Here is a 22,265-nt window from a genome sequence, read left to right as displayed (position 1 = left end):
TGTCCCTTTTCCTATAAATAACTGTCTTGTCAATTCATTAGTGCTACCACTAATCCTGTTATTTGTAAAGGGCTTATATTCCAATCAAACAGAAGCAGAGTATCAGGGAATTACGTAAAGCAATCATGTCTTTAATTTTTTTTTTTACCCTGATGTTTCACACACAATATAACAAATATATATATATATATATATATATATATATAGTATATAACTATAAGTAAATTTTGAATTATATTAATCAGGAGAAAATAATAACTGAAAGAGAACCTGTGGCTACATAAATGGGTGTTAAAAAATCAGACGCTATATGGTGCAAAAATTTCCCATTTTGATCTTCCATTGCACCCAATAAATCCTAATATTTTCCTATGCAAATAACTACACTCTCAGTGAATATTTGCATTAGCACATGTTTATTCTCTATCTCTTATGTAAAAATGCTTGGGCTTTTGGAAAGCTGCATTTGGAAATACCGGGTGGGGATGCCCTTATCTTTACCAGGCCTTATCTTTACTATCTTTAATCAGGCCATGATACCTAAGTAGGTTGATGGGTGATATGTTTAGGCCACTTTTGGCACTTGTTTTATTTGCAGGTGTAGTTTTTTGTCACACTTACCTCTTCTCCTCTAAAGCGCAGACGCCTCTCTCCTGCACGTGCAGGCAGTTCTGACGCTGGGCGTGCCTCTGTTTCCAAGCTTTATCAATTCTGTCCAATCCGATGGCCAATCTTTGGACCAGCCCTGGCTATTTAGCTATCTCACACACTGCACTAAGTGTTCGTGCAACGAGTCTTCACTAGTGCTGACCCCCTAATTCTGCTGAGCTAGTTTCTGTATACCTGTTGCTCAATCCAGTGTTTCCTGTGTCCAGCTCCTGTGTTAACCCCTGGTTGTCCAGTCTGTTGGTTCACAGCCAACTTCCCTGTGCTATTCCAGTGTTCCTGTCTGTCTGTGGATATCCCTGCATCACCTGTGCCTCCTGTTGCTTCCAGTGTCTCCTGTGTTCCCTGTGTCCACAGTGGCCCCTGTGTCACTAGTGTCTGTCTCCTGGATCCATGGTTATTGTCCCTGGCGTGTGACCTGACCTTTCGTGCTTGCTGCCTGCCCCAACCCCGCTTTCCTAGACTATCCTTTTGCTTTGTGATTTGGTACCGTGTTTTGCCCACCTTGGTGTGCCCAAGGACCGCAACCTGGCAGTGACCAGCGGCGAAACATGCTCACCATAAGAGGCTCTGGAGAAAACCTGGTTACTGATTAGACTCTGTGCCATGGCCCTTTCTTAGGGCTTACACTACCTCCATGCAAGCCATAGCGCCCCCTAGTGATCCTGTCTCTCCCTGCGTGACAGTTTTGAGCCTGTGTGCAGTCAGAATGATAGGTCAAGGTCACAAGGTACATAATGGGCACTTTATAGTCACAGGCCTAGTAATAACTACTACATTTGGTAGTTTGTGTCAATTTAGGACTCTTATATTTTCACTTATAACTTTCACACATAACTATTGTTATAGACTTATGTATCCTTCTGGCAAAAAGTCGCTTAGCTGCACAGCTCAGGTCAGCATAGGAAGCCAGGGTACCTGGCACATCCTGACTTTCCCTGCAGTTGCAGAGGTTGAATTAACTCCTGCCTGTCTGCGTGGAAGGTTCGCCTTCGCAGACAGTCAAGATGGCTGAAGATCTAAACAAGGGAAAGAAAAACAATCAAAATCTTGTTATAAAACAGGCACAAATAAGAGCAATTTAAAAAATGTTAAGGTTTTTCAAGGCCAAAAGCATTCATTTGTAGGTTTGACTGGTGGAAGGGGAAAGAGAGCCACTGTACATTTTTGTTTTTGCAGATTTGACGAGCATTCGAATTGGCAAGATTTTAATCTAACTTGCGCTTAAGTAAAATTTGGTTTTAAATAAGGGGACTTTAAAAAAAATTCTTCCTAAAATCCTAAAGGGTGACTATTTCTCTGCATATTTCACAATTATTTTATGTCAGTAGGTGTTGCTGCCTTGAAGAGAGGACTTCACTTGACCCTATGCTTTAGCAAAGCTGAACTCCGGGAACAAAGACATTAATGTAAATATTTACCATGATAGCCAAAAAAGATAAAAATTCATTTTGTGTGCATCAAATGGCTTTGCAAACCCAGTTATCTAATAAAAGCATTAAAATAATAAGTAGCATCATCGCTGTTGTGTACACAGCCCGTGCAAGAAACACAAATGTAGAAACGACCCAGCAGGTCCATCCAATACAGGCTGCCTGCAGAAAACTGGATGAAGGGGCAGATACAAGACCCATCACCCTGCACAAGCAGAGAGAACAACAGTCACCAGTCTTTATTACGGGAGCTTCTGCACAAATGCAAAGTCTCACAATAGATTACTGAACAAATCTGGAAAAAATACACAAAGTACTCCAGGTGCTCCATTTCGAAAGCTGTGAATTCGACATTCATCAAAATATTCTTTGAGGGATCTTCCAGGTCCATGTGTTTCAATGACAGAGATTGATTCTCCACTAGGGAATGTTTTGGTAAATATTAGATTCACTACTTTATAAATAGACCCCCAAGAGTTGTCTATGAATATATTCTTCTTATGTTCAGACAACATTTCCATATCCCAGAGTTCAACTTTAGTGTTTTCATTTTATTAAAACAAACAGTAAAAATGAGTTACATTGATCCTGCTATATTATTTTGTAAAACAAATATTTCTTGACAAGAATTTTATAAATAGTTTCCAAATAAAACTGCAAGTGTAAGCACCTAACCTATTAATGAGGCAGGAGGATTAAGACACCAGTGTGTATTTTTTTATGAGTGAGATGGAAAAAAGCACACTAACAATTAAAATTCTGCTGTGCACCTATTTTTTGTGACTTTGGTCAAAATACTGCAACTATTAGGTTGTGTATAAAATAGAATATCCATTGTGTAAAGAATAACGTTCAGGTCTGACTGCCCAGATTTTGAATGCTTTGAACCTAAAATTAATAACGTGGTTATAAAGCACAATAAATGAGTTTCCTTGGAATTTAGCAAAAGGTTGTTAGTGATAAAATCTCTTCAAGCAGTAATCTCTGGAAACAACTAATTAATATATGCATGCCTATAAACATCCTAATATTGAGTTCTGGAAAAGTAATTAGGAGGACATAAATTGATGTAGCTGCGAGCTTCAAATATTACTGTAAAATCTTCAAGTGTATTACGTGCATTACGTAATCTGCATTTGAACTGTCCACCTGTGAATACAAAAAGTGGTCTACAAGTTCCCAGGACAAGGTATGAACATCATTATTGTTAGACCAGTGTTGTCTCTTAGGACTCATCATTTAGGTAGTGGAACATTATCATAAGCCCTTGATGAGGTCTCCCTTGATAAACGGGTCAGTCATTCTCTTCATTAGTCTTTAACAGGGATAATTAATAACAAACAAGAGATGATCCCGTATTAAATATAAAAAGGGGGCACCCCCATAGAAAGCTCCACAAGTATCATGGAAAATGCCATTTACTTAGGAGCTTCTAAGGAAGCAGCTTGTACTAAGACGCTGGAGTTCCTGAGGAATTGGTCTGTACCACTATATACATGGAGCTTCCTACAGCTTGCAAATGGAATACAATAAAGTGGAGTAACACCCCAAAAAGTTACCGTTTATATTTTGAGATTTGTTGTCCAGATAGCAAATGCCATCATAAACCTTTCCTTGTAAAAAAAATATTTTAATGAGCAGAAAAGAGGTTTAGGCAAAGCAAATTGTAGTGCTTTTTACATGTTCAGTTAAGTTCCCTCTTATATCAACAATCAAAAGAAGTTCCCACGTACGTCAATGGTTAAGGTAGTGTACCCTCACCTTTTTGTTGGTGTCACAGTATTACTGTGTTCTTTATTCATAATTAGTTATGAATAAGTACACCATATTACATTCATAATTAGTGCACCCTTACATTTGCGGTCATAGTGAAAAACTCCCCTACATTGGTGGTCAGTAGACAGTAGAGCCATTTAAAAAGTGCTATATTGGCAGTTAGTAGTTAACGGCTACCTATCATTAGTGGTCAATGGAGAAGTAACTGCTTACATTGGAGCTCAGAGAGAAGTGCCCACTTATATTGGCAGTAAGTGTAGTGTTTCTTTATTTTAGTGGTTAGTAATGAAATACCTATTACATTGGTAGATAGTGGTGAAGAGACTCCTTTTGGTGTCAGTAGAGACCTGTTTTGTTGGTGGTAAGCCAGACTTAAATAGATCATGGTGGTTAGTTTGTTACTAACCTAAGATATAATAGAGATGCATGGTGTCCCATGGTACTGACTCCTTAGTGAACTCAGCACTGAAACCAAACAGGAAGATTATTGTGCCTGCAATGCAAACCATTTTGGTGGAACTTGAGAGTTCACTTGTCACCTGTTCACCTTTCTTTCCATGATATATTAATTAAATAATTTTTATAAATAAAGATTTATTATTATGCATCCGTCCATTGAATGCACTGTGACATATTACATATAAAAGATAATGCACTTTCAAAACCCTGCCTGCCCTACTTATGATGTGAGAAGGAATCTACCAAGGGACTATAATGTGGCTAATCTGTAACATACATAAACTGGGCCTCATAAGAAAACAAAACGCCATTTTAATAATACTGAGATGTAAACTGTTTACTGCAATTTTATATACAAAAGTTCTTTTTTACATTATGCCACCTTATAACATAAAGAAAAGCTTTTATTTTCATTTGAATCAAATTGGTGCTTTACAGCAATTGGGGAGAAACTGTAAACTAGCAAGAAATACACATTTATATAAATGTCTTTATACAGCATTTCAGTCAGTTGACTATGTTACAATTATAAAAACATGCACAATTTAACAATATATAGTTTGTTATATTCTGCAAATCTATCAAGAATTTTAGCACACCTTTTTTTTGCCAGTTATGAGATCTTCTATTTTCATATAACGTATCTAGGTTTTAGATTCGCGAGGCAACTTCATAATGACGTGAAAGAGATCTAAAAAGATATTATTTAGGTAAGAAATACAGTCATACTTACTGATGACAAATAAATGTGGATTTTCTATGCAGATGTGTGAGTCTCCAGCCATGAAACAATAAGCACTTCATTTGCAGGCTTTGTTATATTCACAAGTCCTAGGAAAAGCACAGATTACTATGATTCAGAAATGACTAGAGTATTTATATGGTTGTCATGGAGACAGTGCCCCTTCCAGCCCAATAATTATATCCTTCCCAGGTCACCTCTTCATAACCTGTAAAACAAACAATACAAGCTACCATTTTACCTTTAAGCACTGGAAAATGAAATAATGAAGAGTGTTCACTTTATTTTCTAGCGTTAAAAAATGTTACAAAATATGTGTTACAAGTCTCTATTTTAGGAATTACAATTGTGGCTTCATTTCTGACAGCCTTGGAACAGGAAAAATTAAACCTATTTCTCTGCTCTCAAGCCCAATATGCAATTTATTCATGTTTGGATGAATAATTTGTGGATTCACATTGACATGTTCAAGGTTGTTCCATGTCTGATTTTTTTTTTTCCTGTGAATATCATATCAATTTGGGATTCACTGGAGAATACAAGCACGCAACCTTAGGTAACCTAGGACTCTACTTTCTACCAAAAGCACTTTTACCTTTACATTTTCTTGATTTACATTTTTCTCCAAGTAGTTCGATTTCTGTGATTTCTTCTGCTAATATAAGCTAACATTTGTATGTTATAATATACAATTTTACAAAATTGTGCAGGGAAAAATGTTTTACTTTTTGGAGTTCCCTTGACAAAGGATTAGGCTTTAAAATACAGATCCACCGCTAATTCAGATTTCTGTCACATGTAAATATCAGTATGCAGAAAGTATACATGGCAAAACAGATGAATATGTGTACTGTGCACAGGTGAATATTTGCCTGTAGGTATATGTGTATCTTTATGTGACAAAGGGTAAAAAACAACTCTACCTCCATATATATTCTCCAAAAATGGCGAGTGCTATTGGGAAGATTTGGTATGATTTGTGTAAGATTGGGAAGAAAGGTTCAGGGTAGTATCAACCTAGGAATATAGCACACCCCTGGGCTCTATCTGAGTACAGGTAGGCGTCCTGTATTAAAGGGATTGTAAAAGGCAATATAATAATATGCTATAATTAAGGAGACTGCATCTAGCTAAATTCACCCCAAACTCACAGTTGTCAGTGTTGGTATTAACCGGTAACTGGCTGCATTTACTCAAAAGGCAAATGTAACCCATTTCCTTAGGCCCCTTATGTCTAATATGCATCAGTTTGTATGGCATTATTTACCATGATAAAAATACCATGACTTAAAGATGTTAATACAGTCCACCTGCTGTGCTGAATTCCCATCTACCACTAGCACTAGCACTAACCAGTCTACTATGCATATTTCAAACGAGAGCGGTATGGCAATAGAAGTTAGTGACCTTTTAGGCAGATAGAGAAGCAGTGGTGCAAACAAAGCTCACGGTAAAAGCAGTGGTCAGAAAGATCTGTATTGGCAAGGCTTGCACAAAGGGTTCCAGATAGAGATTTATTTACATAAAAACTCAGAGACATGGAAGGCTTGAAGAGTTAATGTCATTTCAGGGACTGTATAGTGTCAGCAAAAGCCTAGGGAGGCAGTGTCTGCTGGCTGTTACAGTCTGTTCCATTACCTAGTTAAATTCTCTGGCATAAGTCCCAAAAGGAGTTAAAATTGGCACTTGGAAGATGGCACATGACTATGCACGCAGTTTAAATAGTTATGCTTTGGTCCCTGGAATGGCTGAACTGATGTGAACTGATCATTGTAAATGAAAAGGAATTAGTGAGATCAGGAGAAACCTTGTTAGGGGGGGAATGTACTTTAATTAAGAACATAAAGCAGAAAAGTATTACATTGCTTGTGGTAGCATATTAGACGGTAACATATAACAAGATGCATGCTTGGGTACATATGAGATAATGATCATATGATACACAAATATTTATGGTTGCACACACAGATTGATGGAAGATGAAATGACAAATTATAAAGATTATATATTGTCCGCTTCAGCACTATCGGTATTGCTTGTTTACAAGTACTTATATATTTATTAAACCATTGGATACCTTCTATTTGTTTCTCAATATTAAAAAACTAATAATAAATTATACTTAATAATACAGTATTTTGATAAAGCCAGCAGAGTTAGTGTTATGTGATTGTATGATTGTATATTAATACAACATTTGAATAATTTAATTAGGCCTGTGGGCTGTTAAATAATTTAGAGACTGTTACGTTCAAAACAATCATTCACTGCAGCCAATTCCTAGAACTATAGCGCCAGATTGTTTTTCTTTTTATACCCATCTTTTTTTGGTATGTTAGCTTGTGATATGTGTAATGTATTTGAAATGGTTTATCTATACAGACTTTTTCTATCATTGCTATGTATGTATATTCATAAATCTGTTCCTGTTTACATAATTATTTTGAGTGGGTAAATTTTCTTTTATGTCCTCATTTTGTTAGTTTGCAGTGTTTATTGTATGAAATATATCTTGTTTTGTGTACTTCTTTGTTGCTTAATTATTCTCTCTAAGATTGATGTAGAGGAGAATGGCCACAGAGGGAAGAGTGTGCATGGATGCAAGGAAGAGCTGGCATGCGTGAAACTTAAGAAAGAAAGTGAAAATGTATGAAAGCAGGGAAAAATGTTCATAAAGGATAAAGAAGATGAAGGAGGGAGAGAGAGCAGATATGGATGGAAGTGAAGTATGTCTATGAAGGGAAGGACATGTGAAGTGAAGAAAATAAAGAAAAAAGAGAAAAATGGGTTAAAAGTAAAAAAAAAGTAAAAAACTATGTGCCATGGAGCAGGGGTGCAGCTTTTTTACACAGCTTGGAGAGAAGGCTTTACAAAGTACAGTGGTCAATTTAGGACATCCTCATAAACCACTATCAAGCATTATACATCACTTATAACCTTATCATTTATCCAGATTTCCTCAAAATCTTGACATAATCTAACATTTACTACACAAAATGAATCTCTTATCCCCATACCCATCATCACTCACCTAATGAATCCTTAGCCTGAATCCCACAAAACATTCAACTGAACCCTATTCTGTGTCCTACAAACATCATCTCTTGGTCTGGAATGTGATCCCCTTTTGCCTGACACTAAACCCCCCACATGCTCCCTGTGGGATACAGAGCAGCTGGGGGGTCTGGGTGCAGACATAGATGGCTGGAGGGATGGAGAAGGCGAGCTCAGCACTGTGACCTGCCACCAGGGACTAAATACAAAAAAACAACTACCTGTCACTAGGCAATGTCACAATCACTAAGATAGTGTTTTTCAACCTTTTTTGAGCCACGGCACTTTTTTTACTTTGAAAAAATCCTGCTGAACACCACAGACCTAAATGTTACAAAATGACACTCTGTAGCTTAATACAGTAAATTTAATGACAATATAGTTTCTCAATTTATTTATACTCACGGGTGCAAAACCTGGGCCTGTTTAGAAGACTTGGATCAGGGGTGCCCACACTTTTTGGCTTGCGAGCTACTTTTAAAATGACCAAGTCAAAATGATCTACCAACAATAAAAATGCTAAACATGTTATAAGCCCAATCACTCCACTAGCTGTGCATAAGTGTAACACAGAGCTTTAAAGAAACAAACCTGGAGACTCCGACATTTATTTCAACAAAATTACACCTGCCACATCCTGAAAGTAACAAATAATAGAAAAAGTAAAGGTGAGGGACTTTAAATGCAGTATATATATATATATATATATATACACACACACATATGACTATGTTGCAGAGTAACTAACAGTTGTAAAATTCAACAATACCAGTAACATTGAAAATTCTTTAATATAAAAATTAAAAACAAATGATAACACATCAAAACATGCAAACAATTCATGCATATGTGGTTTGCATGTTTTGTTATACATATATATATATATATATATTTATTATTTATACATACATACATATGATTATATATATATATATATATATATATATATATATATATATATATATATTTATATATACTGCCTTTAAAATTCCTCACCTTTTCTTTATCTATTATTTGTAACACAGGACTTGCTAAAAAGCTTTAAAATAATAAAGTGCAACACATTTTGTGCAAACTGTGTCATGTATTAGTAGGTATATTTTTACACTCTTCATTCTTGTCTGTTAATAGAATGTAAATCTCTATTCCATTTAGTTATATTCTGGAATGGTGCATGGGTTCTTCAGTACCCAGTATACCCAAATACTGGACTGAGTAAAACTGCTAGAAAAAATGAGGCAGCTTTAAAATCTTTGTCAAATATTTGCCAAGTGACATGTAGCAGCTTCTCTACAAAAAAGAAGTGTATATTTCCCCTGAAAGTTTGACTTTTAACAACCACTAGAAATCAAGATACTGGATACAGGGAAAAAAACAAGTATATGCCTTTAATTTATAAGAATATACATAAAAAGAAGTTCTAGCTAAGGTGCAATATGACGCACCCAACGAGTGTGCCGTGGAACAGTGGTTGAAAATCACTGCACTTCACTTCATATTTCACTGGTGAATGTCACTGTTACTGCCTTCTAATACAAAGTTTGCTATTAAGAAGAACTTCAGTACAATTTAATATTAGAAAGGTTCATTGCAGGAATACAGACAAAATAATTAATGGTTATCTCCATTAACCCCACACACAGATTTACCACATTGCCATGATACCATCACTATCTTTTTCCTAAATATTCCCTTTTATGTCATCTCTGACTCTGCCTGCAATCCAGGTGACACAAACCTAGATATATTACATAGTCATTCTTAATAGAAATATCACAATCAGCATCTGTTCACCAAACATATTTTCCTCTAACAGGAGAATTTTCCTCTCACTTGAAAAAGCTCTTTTGAAAGGATGCTGCTTGGAAAGATAGCACTTACATTTTACTATGCTTGGATGAACTTAGGTTTTTAAGTGAAAGTGGATGAAAGTGATTCAATTAAGTCTGTCATATGAGTGCCAAGCAAAGTGTCTTTACTTTCTCTTTCAAAATAAATAAATCAGAGTTTCTATATTAGGTAAACTACAAACACATAAAGTAAAGCGGCTTACATATTTTGCATTGAACCAGAAATACCTTCCAGTCTTAAGCTACGTACACACGGCAGATTTTTATCGCCCGATAATCGGCATCGGCCAAATATCGGGCGAAAATCTGCCGTGTGTACAGTCGGTGTCGTCCATCGTCCGAGCGACCGACCTGCCGGATCCACGGACGATGGACGACGACCGATCCTAATGAAAGGGAAGGGGGAAAGCGCGCAGCAGGGTGCCGCTCCGTCGCTCTCCCCCTCCCCTCTCCATAGAGCATGAACGGTGCTGTATGTACAGCACCGTTCATGCATCGTGCAGTCCCTTGTCGTTGGAAAGGATCGTGAAAGATCCTTTCCAACGACAAAAATTGCAAGTGTGTACGCAGCTTAAGTCAATGTTTAAATTAAAAGTAGGCCTGTTATAGGGGGGGTTAAGGCTAGCATTGTTGACCTTTTAAAATGCTAATTATCTGGATTATACCTGGAACAAGTATCAGGAAACATTAGGAAACAAGCAATCAACCGATACAATTTATTGAAGGCAGAAAGTCATCATGACAGCTGGGCCATTTGCTAAGAGTCTTCAAATCTAATGCCACAACCATGCTGTATTTTATGGCCTGCTACATCATTGCTATAAAAGCTATATCCTCTTCCTTCTGACCAAACATTTAGCCACCTCTTGTATGTTTTGGAGTTTTCTCCAGATTCATCCTTAAGACCTCATCATCTAGGATGAATATAGACTTGTACTTCAGCCTGTGCTATTGTCTAATATTTCTTTCTCCTTCTGGTGGTGGACTACTCCTTAGTGTTATACACGCCACATGAGAGTTCCTCCAAGGGTTGCTTGGGGTTCCTTGAGCAATGAGCAGTTTTTGACTCTCTGGTCAGTTTAATAGACACAAATGATCTTTTTGGCTAACTGCGAGGGTGACAGCCTTCCCAATGACCTGCAATCTAAGAGGCGTTCTTCACACTGATCACCACTCTAATATACTGTTGTGAATATAGTAAATATGGAAGGGGTTCCCTGAAGACCTGAAAGTTATTTCAAAAGGTTCCCCATGTTAAAAAGATTGAGAAACACTGGTCTATACACTACTGCACCTGAGATAGTGGTTTGGGAGAAAAGAGGAGTTAAGAAGACACATGAAGATTTTAGAATATTGGAAGTAAGACTTTCAAAGATTTTAGGGTGTTTCTGGATTGCATGGAATCTGCTTTATAAAAACATATTTTAGCATCTTTTTTAGCAGGTTATAACAGATAGCTTGCAGAATGTGTCAAACGGTGCTAAGCTCAGTGCTAAGTTCAGCACTCTCTCACTGGGGCTGAAAGGTGATTTAAAAAATTGTTTGAAATATTAATAGCTTTGTAAATACATTCTTGGTTTGCATGATGTATATAGATGTCATGCTATGTTATTACAAAACTACATAACTGCACATTAACCCTACACATCAATCAAATATTAAGTTCATGTCAGGTTTAACTCTTATCTTAATAGATATAAATCAACAACTGAATGATTTGTCTAGTCATTGGAGAGGCAAATGCTAGAACTCAAGTAGCACAATATACCATATGTATATGACTGCAGGCCTTACAGCTTAGATTATTTTTGCTTTTAGGTAATCTAGCTGTTAATCAAAGCTTGAACAGTTTTGTTCAATTACATATAATATCTAAGTACTTCTTATTCTTCACATAATAGGACAGTTTTCCATAGCAGTTTAAGTACCACTAAAATGAATACGAATTGTGATTTATTATATTTTATTTGTACCACTGTGTTTATAAGTACCTCTGTGTTGATTTCTACAAAATACAGAATAGTCTGTTAAGTTTAAAATGTCCTTCATCAACCACATTGCATGACTCACTGCATGTACTATGTCAAAGTGTTCTCTTGCCCATTATAACAAAACATTTTTCAGTTTTCTGCATGTGACAAATCTGCAATATATAAAATTTACAGCTTAACTTCTTTAAAGCTTTCAAATTTCAGTTTGTTGCAGCACATATTTAAATTAGTAATTTGCTAACCTTGTTCTATATATGACCCTTGGACTACATTTTTTGCTATTCTCACTTGGTTTCCTTAATTTGCTATAAACCATACTTGTTACAGCAACGTACTATACATTTTACTTAAAGGTCTCTGTAGGTGAGTGTGTTGGGTGGCTACAAATATGAAATAGAGGCACATACATGTTTACATGTTTACATAGGACTAAAGACTTTCAATAAAACCCCATGAGATAGTGCGGAGTGTTTGAGCAACTTATTGTCATAAATTTTCCTTTTGCCTCTGTAAGATAAGGTCCCTGTCTGTACTGTCTACTGTGGTGTTGCTAGGAAAACTAAAGACCCGGGGTATGTATGGGTACAGTGAAGAAAAAGCCTACTTACAGTATAGACTGCACACATATTCATCAGTCTGTTAGCAAAAGTCTAAAAATTCATAAACCTCAAAGAAAGGATCACTTTTTAGTAACCAGCAACTGTAGAGACAATAAACATTTTGATCAGTATGTAATATACGTATTACATATGAGTATGTAATATACAGCACTACTTAAAGCGTGCAGCAGTCAAAACTTTGTAACTTACACCACGGCATATAACTTCTAGTAGGGAGTAGTATGTAAGATAAAATATAGCATACAGATTGCAGGCGGCAGGATATGTAATTTATAAAATAGATGATAGAATGGAAACACACTATAAGACCAGTGTGTGTATAGGTCGTTCTGCATATTATGTCAGTTATGGCATACTGCAAAAATAAAAAATAGTATTGGTATATAGAGAAAAATTTGTATTGTTCCTTTATCCAGCAATCGAAAGGTTGCCTACTCATTTTTTCTCAAAGGTTTAGTCATGGCTTCTTTCTCTTGGAAAAAAAATCCAACTTACTGACAGTTTCAATTAATACCAGATTACTTTATGACTAGAATTTTGACACTTGAATAAAAATGTATGAAAATATTTAGACTGTCAGAATTATCCTATATAAAGCATTAGTGAATATATAGAATAATGATAAACTTTTTAAGCACCTTTAAATTATTCTAAAGTGCTGAAATGGATGGCATTCTCTTTCTTTTGAAGAAAGAGAATGCAGCAATTATCAAACATTTACTGCAGGTGAATCTTTCTGGTGGAATTGTCCTAAATTTTAGAAATTGATTCACATCCAGTGTCACGTTCACTGCTTCACTTGGTGAGCAGAAGCTGTCTGATGATAATGCTCCCAAATATTTCCATCGATTGGTACAGCATCATTTTTTGGTCACAATAACAAGCACCAGAGAATCCACAATTTTTTTTTTTAAAAAGGGGTACATCCTTTTCTTTTTCTCTGCAGAAGGTGGAAAGATAAAAATTGCAAATTTTGAAGGCAAGAGTTGCTATTGGTTCCATTACTTTAACAAGTAATAAATTTTGGCACTTGATGTTTGGAAGATATCTTTATAATTATTAGCAACTTGAGTATTAGCTGTAAACTAATTCCCTGAAGAGTTAGTAATGGGGCAAAGCAGAGGTGCTAACAATTATTTCTTTGATTGTATACATAACGTAAAGAATTCGAGTGGTCTCTTTCTGTCATTGTGATGTATGCTCCTTAGCATGAAAGACAAAAGAAACAGTGCAGGAAGTGTCAGTTTTTGCAAAAACTTCAGTAGCAATTTCCCTGCATTTAATTTGTGTTCAGCAGTTCAAACTGCAGTAGATGAAATTTTTTAGCTTTTTAGCAGAGACGGTTTTAATTTTTGTACAAATTTCACATCGGAGATGTCTCACTTGGTAAGGTATTATTAACTTTAGAACCATTCCTTCTTCAGAGGACCAGAAATCCAAAAGGTTATTAGCCGCTACACATGGTCTAGCTAACCTTCCTGGGGATTAAAGATAGATTAAAGAAAAAGTGAACCAGAGCCTGAAGATATTTTCTGTGTTATTTATTTTTATTTTTTACATTTATTTATAAAGCGCCAATATATTATATAGCACTGTGCATTAAATAGGGGTTGCAAATAACAAACCTGTCCAAACAATGACACGGGAGAAGGAGAAGACCTCTTTATAATACAACGTGTATGAATAACATCAACCATTTATTATTCTTAGCATGAAATACCAAAATTGTAAGCACACAAGCCTCTAGCAAATAGGCATATTATGATATTATTTTCATTGGTTCTTTGGCAGGAGTACAAATAGGTGTAAGTCAAGGTCTAAGCTGGACCTACAAAGTGCCTGGTCCTTGTAGCTTTTGCATCAGCTGCAATTACCTTCAGTGACCTAATGTGATTTTATTATTAAAATGCCTCATCGTAGTTAAATCAATTTGTTTTTTTTAATAATCACTTTATGTTATCATTATTGAAAAACCTGAGACGTCACAATTTCGAATAATGCATTACACTCTAATACTAATACATAGTATTCTTTTAATGCTCATGAAATGTATTTTGGCTTGGTGCAGCCCTTTTGTGTAACAAGATTTGTCTATGACGCAGTGGGTAAATGATTAGGTGCATGAGGAAAGGTTAAATGGATACATTTTCACTGCTGATTTATTTCCATGTTGCTTTTAGCATCAGCTGGCAATCTGGCAAGCCTTCGTGTAGTTGAGAAAAAAATACAATATTCATGAGTCCCTAGATTCAATATGGTGCTGACCTATTTTTGGGAATAAAAATTTAGCATATTTATTTTAGATCTGAGATTCATAGACTCATTTCTCTCACAATTCCACACAGAAAAGGCCTGATGAAAAAAGAATTGGCTTATGTAAGTACAAAATCTTGGACATTACATAAAGATCTATGAATGCAGTTATTGCTTTTGTCAACAATATGCAAGTTAGGAAAATAAAATGTCACAGGCTGTCACTATAATATGATTCACTCAACAAAGAAAGGACACTGTTATACATACTGTACTTGGAAGGTATTGTGTTTTATGTAATACAGTTAGTTTTATACTTCTGCTACTACCACTGTGAGTGACATTTCCTTTTAATAGAACTGCCATGTAACACATCCTTTTAAATATATTTGTCATTGAATCTAATGAAGCCATTGGAAATGTTTTGGCATTTTCTCCTCCAGGTTTCAGTAACATTCACAGTATACATAATAAACTTTTACTTCAGCTAAAACTTTTTTTTTGTTGTGCAGAAAGGGTTTTGAACTTTTGTCAGTTTCTATGGTGCCCTTCCATTGGGGAGTTCCTGTGTCCAATTTTATCTCTACATCTTGCAGTGTTACTGGTAACACAGAAAATTTCTCCAATAGACACACGATAGAGATAAGTGAACAAGCTTGTGTTTGGGTTATTCAGGGTTCAATGCATATTCTTTAACCCCCTAACCGCTAAGCCCGTAATTTCTCGCACTAAATATTTTGGCTCTTTTGGTTAAGCCCGTATTTTTTCACCTACACTAAAATCCCCATTTTTTATATTCATGATATCTACTAGAACCCTATTCGGACATATTTCTGTAAATTACAGGTCTACAATTTAAAAAAAAAAATTTCATGAAAACCTGTGACGCTTTTGGAACAGAAATCTAGAAATCAGTGTAACGCTCAGGTGGTTAAAGTCCATGAACAAGTTTGAGCAGAAACTATTAAAGCTGAACTGAAGCTGTGTACATAGCAGTCATCTTTCTCATTGGCTGGTGGGAGGGCAGCCTAAAATACATTGCTGTGTGTTGCCATAAACTTAATGGGACCTAAAAAATGCCCAAATGACAAAATAGATACAAATTATTTTTGACATCCCATAGATCAGGCATGGGCAACTGCGAACCGCGAGCCATATACGGCCAAATATGGTAGTTTCTCTGGCCCTTTGTGTATTCCGCGGCTCTGGACAGTGCCACCCCGAACAGGGTCAGGAGAAGGACCCAGCTGGGGGGGCGTACTGGCAAGAGCCGTGGAACACGTCCTGGCTCAAAGAGGTGGATGGGCTGTGTCCATGCACACAGCTCAACCACTTTTCCATCAAAGACTCAGATCTGTGACGGGAGAGTGGGCGGGCTGTCACTGCACATAACCCGCCCACTCTCCTATCACAGGCTCAGATCTGCGATGGGAGAGTGGGCGGGGTTATGCTATCATGATGTCACGTTCAATAGCTTGATGACATAACCCCACCCACTCTCCCATTGGCCCGGCCCCTCTTTCAAATTTTATTAAGTGGCCCCTGACTAAAAATGTTTGCCCACCCCTGCCGTAGATAAACCCTCTTCACTTTGCATTGTAACTGTGGGCTAAAATGCTACAATATATAAATGTGAGTAAAGCTGGGTACACAAGTCGGGTAATTGTCACTCAAAATGAATGGTTGTGTTTGTCTTGGAACGAGTATCTGACAACTGGTTGCCTTACGATGTTCATCAATCCACCATGACGGCTCAATGAACAATGATTGGGAAGGACCACTATGCATATGAATGGAGGAGAGCACAGCGGGGTGATGCCCACTTGTTCTCCCCTCTCCACAGAACAAAGCAACGTTTCGTCATTTATCTGTCACCGTCTGTGATCTGTTACTATCCAGTGGCAAAAATCCCATGTGTGGATGTAGCCTAAAAATATAAATAATCTAACTTTCTCAATACATTTTTAAATGAATCACTTCTATTAAATAGTGTGAAGCTTACACATCATATCCAACATAACTAAAACAGTAGTTAATAGTAAACTTCATATTTAAATCAGTTTATATTGGTGATCTGTTCCAATAAAATATCTAACAGTGATGAATACACATAATATCCCCAGAACTCTCTGTTCATACAATATACTTTTAGTATTTAACATGAAACCCAAAATGCTTTCCTGGCAGATGCCTATAACTGTTCTGTATTGTTCAAAACCACAGGAAACTGCCAACTGAGGACAGAACTGTTGTTCCCACAGTTTTATGTTATCATCATTATAATATAATTGTAACAAGCAAGTACAATGTGAACTTTAGGAATTTTAAAGTAAAAAAGTTAGCAAAATGCTAGGACCAAGTTTTAGTAGTTAAAGTACTCTTGTACTCATATTCAACTTAATCAACCTGCGTCAGTAATGAAATACCTTTTTACATTTTCTCAGTTAAGAGATAATCTCACGCAGCTATGCATAATTAATTCTTTTTAGCAGTCACTTTACTATGACTGAAGACTGAAAAGCACAACAATTAACCTGTGACTAATAGAAACAGTTTAGCTCCCTCAAGAGTTCACATATGTGTACACATTGATCAGATCATATGAATCCTTTTTTTTGCAACGTATTGATTTAATATATCCATGGAAACATTATACAGAATCTAAAACACAAATAAAATGGAAAGATAAAGCAATCATAAAATAGATGTATATTCAGTTTATTGAGAAAAAAAAACACTTATCAAATACTCACTTTCTTCTTGTTTATGCTTGGTTGCATCTCAGTGCTGCTGATCTCCTGCATCTATCGGGTTTCCTAATGGTGATATCAGTGGTCCATATCTGCATAATGTGTGTTGAATTGCCCATCTGTATTCTCCATCCCATGTGACATGCTGACAGTACATGAATACAGTTATTAAAACAGGGAAAGGCCCTTGTCTTGTATTATTATTTTTAATATTATTAAACATTATTTATATGGCGTAAACATATTAGTCAGCGCTGTACAATAAAGAGGGGTAGCAAATGACAGATACAGGAGGAGTGACACCGGAGAAGGACAGAATCCTGCCCTTACAATCTAAGAGGTGGGGAAAGTAGTACGCAATAGGAGGGGGAAATACCTGAAAAATGGTTACAGGTATTAATTTAACAAAAGCTGCCTAAATACTTTAAATTACTAATGAAATACAAGGTACTGTTTATATAACATTTTTGTGATGTGGTTTTATATATATATTTAAGTACAAATATTACTAATGTACATTGCATTCTAATGAGATCCTATACTTTACAGGTTGATGTATTATTAAATCACAATGTTACAACAAGTGAAAACTGAAGAAAGAAAAGCTTGTGGTATTCTCATGCAATACCAATATTTTGAGAGATATTTTGTCCTATGTAAATACCCACCATAAATCCTTTTGGAAACAGTTTGAATAAATGCAGAAATTATTCAGAATTGCTTGTGCCTGGATTCCAAATAGGACTCTGATTTTCAATGTCCTCCAAACTGGATTTACAGTGTATTGTTGTGTGGCTCATTCCTAGCAAATACTAGGCAATCTATATGCAATATACACAGGTAAAAGATATTGCAGCAAATCCATGCCTAATGAGGAGACTTTGGAAATGTTGACCATCTTCATACAACTTACAAGCATACAAGCATTTGCAATTTGTAGCAATCCTCATCCAATACTGACTATAATATAAGTGATTATTTATTCTTCGCTGCTGATGAGTGAATGACAAAGTTTTGCTCATAGTTAGATTTTTTTCAGTTTAATAATAACGATCATGTCATTAAGACCATTGGAGATGCTTATTATAAGCTCTTAAAACAGAGAATTTGCCCAACTATTTTGCTGGAAAGTCTTTATTAAACCGTGTTTATCTATGTAAATTAGCTGCAACACTACCTACATTTTTATACTATATATATTTTTTCAAGCATTTTTCTATTTTAACAGACTACATTCTTTAGACATTGGTTACTTGGTTCAAGGCAGGTGCTACTGTATCTGCTTCTTGTAGTTTGCACGGTTCAGTGATAAAGTCTTTTACCCATAGTGCCATCAGCACTTTGTGAATTTGCCTGCTCATAGTAGATATAGTTGACATCTAGCAAAGCTGTTTAAAAACATTATTGTATCCTTGAACTTGCAAAACTGATTTTTCTGACTTAGGTCTGCATTTTTTTTTTTTAGAAATGATCATAAACTATTTTAATATTTGTTCACACCAAACATCAATATCCTAACGCAAATCTTTTGAACGTTATGATACTACCTTCATGCAGCAGTCCACACTACACTGTTGGATGCTTCTTTTTAGGTTCAGTACATGTTGAAGTTTTCGCCTAATGAATTCTGGCAGCTGCCTAGCAACATTTGAGAATGTGAGGAATATGTAGAATAAATTGCTTGGTAACATTACTGACCATTCAGCATTCTATAAAAAGGACATACAACTTCAACTAATTGCAAAAAGTACATTATCAATTCAAGGCTTGTTTTAAATATATCTCAATGGAGTGGGAAATGTCCTTCTGCCTGTTAGTAACCTAACCTGCAATTTGGCATCCCAGATGGTATTTTAAAGTATTTTTTAGTTAATGTTCCCTAGTTACCAGACAACACATTAGGATCAAGCTCTGGTGCTTTCAGCAAAAATGCTTAGGTCAGAGATTGTGCATTCACTGTACATTCAGGAGGGAGAATGTTGAAAACAAGGAACTGTCATCAGAAAAGTCATGTAGGCAAATATCTACTAAGTAAAATACTTTGCAGTTGTTATGAATATACCAAAAAGGGGCGAATAAAAACTGAAACCCAGCTCCAAAAAAAAATCTAAAAAAAACCATGTTGATCAATATAAATTCTATGTATTCCAAATCACACCCCCTTCCCCACCTATAAGGCTTTTCATCAAGTTTCTCCATGTTATTCTATACTCTGGCCAATAATCCCACCAAATCGCAGCACCCTCCTGACATTCATTCAGCTTCAGCTAACATCTCATTTTGTATGTCAGGTGGTCACCTCTAAACACCTGGTACTGAAATCCTGTGTTTCATCAATAAAACCCCTTTTGTTGTCCAGGTCCCACCTACATGCCTATGTCAGGCATCACCCACTTCCAAAACGTCAACCTCTCATCCGGCATCTATTACCCAAAACCCTATTGATTGTGTTTGATGCAGTTTTCCTTGTCATTTAGTTCCCCCTTTTTTCTTCATATTAGCATAAATGGAACCATATCTTACTTATATTTATAAAAATGATCAAAGCATAATAAAATCATTCTGAATAAAGGCCTTACATGTGTCCCCACATCACACTTTGTTCTATTTGATCGATTAAACATTTCTTCATGCATAAAGTCAAGAAACAACATTGAAAAAATAATAATGAAAACAACACTTCTCCTTTATTAAAAGAAAACATTATAGGTTTAAAACCACTGGAACCTCTTAAAAAATTAAACTGAAAAAACAAACAGTAATAGGTTCCTTTACAAACATGAAACAAAAATCAAAACCATTCAAGTCTTTTTCAGGATATCCCAACATTCACATCTTTGTCAAGTTATTTAAAAATGAATTACATGCCTTGAACAACAAAAGGGAAACAATAAAGATGAAATATATATATTTTTCTGGTAATAAACGGTAAGCATTATGAACTAAAATGTAACAAAAATATTGTAATTAAGCCTGTAGATAAAAGCAGAAAAAATGTGCTGATAATTATAGGGATCAATATCTCATTATGCGCCTAACATGGCTTCAAAACAGCACAAATTATTATCCTCAGAGATGATCCGAACTCAAAATTTGTCCAGGAAATGAAAGAAACAATAAAAGGTCACTGGAAAACAAACTGACATCAAAATAATAATTCAAATTTCTGTTAAAATCTAATCCTGTAATTTAACCATTCTATGCACTACTAAAAATACAAAAAAAAAAAAATAATAATAAAAACCCTCCAGGACGCCTTGGGAAAGCTTGGTATAATTTGAAGTGAGTGCATCATTAAGCCATTTGTGTATACACTCCCCTCCTATATATAGGAGTCAAGAGACTTTGGCCTTTTCCTACTTTTGGTCAGCCTATTTGTTGATGTGCTATATAATAACATTCATCATAATCCTGGTGTAGAAATTTATGCTTTCTTTGAATAATTTGATTATATCATTTTCAATCAATTTGTGGAACAGTAATGGGAACCTGCTGTGCCTCTATCTTAATAAACCTACCTGTATATACCTATGATATAGTTATACTTTGGGAGGGGTCAAAAGAACATTGTAATACATTTGTTAACATGCTGAATAACAACTGAACAGGCAACTTTTTTACAAGTGAAATTCAACAACTAGAACTTGATTACCTGGAGCTAACCATCTACAAATATATTCAAACAGGACCCCATAGGCTAAATAATATAGAAGTTTAAATCTGACACATATTTCTTTATTGGAAAAAGAAATCACCCATCCCATTAAAGAGGTATCATAATTTTGAATTTTATGAAAACAAGAATAAATTGCTTCATAACAGATGAAGTTCAAAAGGAAAGCAATCTACTATGAAAAAATTGGAAAATGGGAATATCCAAGAGGATTGTTATTACTATCTTCTGTAAAGCTGAAGGCAAAAGGCAGAAGACCATTTCTTTAATCACAAGTTACAAGAAAATTATAAAAAAGGGTTTATAGACATTCTTTTCAGCACAAGCAACAAAATCTTTTACCTAATAAAAAAAAATATTGGCTCATTATGCTAAAAAACAAGCACCTAAAGCAGCTATGTATAGTAAATAGAAAGGGATAAAATCAAAGAAAAAAATTGGCATATAGGTATTTGACTCCAAAAAGAGGAACAACTGTGGAAAAAAAATGGCTACCAAAACCACCCAAAGATTCTTTTTGTGATTATTATTATTATTATACAGTATTTATATAGCGCCATCCGCAGCGCTGTACAAAGTTCATAGTCATGTCACTAACTGTCCCTCAAAGGAGCTCACAATCTAATGTCCCTACTATAGTCATACATGGTTACTGTAGTCAATTTAGGGGGAAGCCAATTAACCTGACTGCATGTTTTTGGGATGTGGGAGGAAACCGGAGTACCCGGAGAAAACCCACGCAGACACGGGGAGAACCTGCAAACTCCATGCAGATAACCATAAGGCATTTGAAAAAATGCTCATGGCCAGAAAATTTGTGAAACCTAAACACAAACTTTATACCATGCAGCTCAACAGTATGTACGCATCAAAAAGTTCATGCGTTTTACTTTATGTTGGGAAAGGTAACTAATCAATTATGATGAAAGAAGATGCATGCTGTAACATCTAATCTAATATCAGGCTACAGGGAGACAAACCAATTTCCCATCACATAT

The 22,265-nt window shown here is 35.7% G+C and overlaps 1 long non-coding RNA gene across 1 annotated transcript; it reads left to right on the top strand.

Moving 5' to 3' along the window:
• Positions 1-4,058: 4,058 nt before the first annotated feature.
• On the top strand, positions 4,059-7,894 carry LOC140327692 (uncharacterized). Its single transcript, XR_011920077.1, has 3 exons — positions 4,059-4,125; positions 4,983-5,044; positions 7,631-7,894. It is a non-coding gene; the product is annotated as an uncharacterized lncRNA (long non-coding RNA).
• The last annotated feature ends 14,371 nt before the right edge of the window (positions 7,895-22,265 follow it).

Source organism: Pyxicephalus adspersus, chromosome 3, assembly GCF_032062135.1.
Source record: "Pyxicephalus adspersus chromosome 3, UCB_Pads_2.0, whole genome shotgun sequence".
NCBI lineage: Eukaryota > Metazoa > Chordata > Amphibia > Anura > Pyxicephalidae > Pyxicephalus > Pyxicephalus adspersus.
The sequence above is the reverse complement of the archived record's forward strand: the minus strand, read 5'-3'. Positions and strand labels throughout refer to the sequence as shown.